We start from the raw sequence: 739 nt of genomic DNA, 5'->3' as shown, positions 1-739 counted from the left end.
TATATAGGTGGAGTACACCTGTAGTCCCAGCTACCAGGGGTGGTGGGAGGCTGAGGCAGGAAGATCTTTTGAGCTTGGAGAAGTCAAGGCTGCAATGAGCTGTGATTGCACCATTATATTCCAGCCTGGGTGACAGAGTGAGACACCCTGTCTCATAAAACAAAAAAAAAGAGAGAGTGGGGGGTGGGATACATATTGGATATGTATATATAGGACACTTGTAGAAAAATACTGATTTTTTAGTGATTTAACTTTTGACAGTTCTGTCCATGGCAAATTTTTCTACTTGAACACCTTGGCTAATAATACAAGTTTAAGAAAGCATATTAAACTTTTTTTTGAATTCTTGAGAAAATTATATACATGTGACTATTTTCCTTTAGAATGACTACAAACTCTGAACCCTCTTATTAGATTAGATTTAGGCTATTATGATCTCTTTGGGACATTTATTCTAAAGGAGCTGGAAGCTATAGTGGCCTCTATTTTTTCCCAGGGATATAGAGAAGCTTAAGATCTCCTCTTTCTGGAACTTACCCTGGGTGCTCAATTTTAACTTTCTGATTGGTTCATTTTTGAGTTAGTAAAAATAATAATAATAATATTTTTGTTTGAATTGCAAACAAATTGTCTTTGCACAGTGATCTTCAGATCTTAAAAGAAAAACAAGGGATAGGAGACATTTTGCTTATCTTTTAAGGTAAGAAAATTGTTATGAGACTCTATATCCTTCTAATGG

Source organism: Mandrillus leucophaeus, unplaced genomic scaffold (genome assembly GCF_000951045.1).
Source record: "Mandrillus leucophaeus isolate KB7577 unplaced genomic scaffold, Mleu.le_1.0 Scaffold1164, whole genome shotgun sequence".
NCBI lineage: Eukaryota > Metazoa > Chordata > Mammalia > Primates > Cercopithecidae > Mandrillus > Mandrillus leucophaeus.
The sequence above is the reverse complement of the archived record's forward strand: the minus strand, read 5'-3'. Positions refer to the sequence as shown.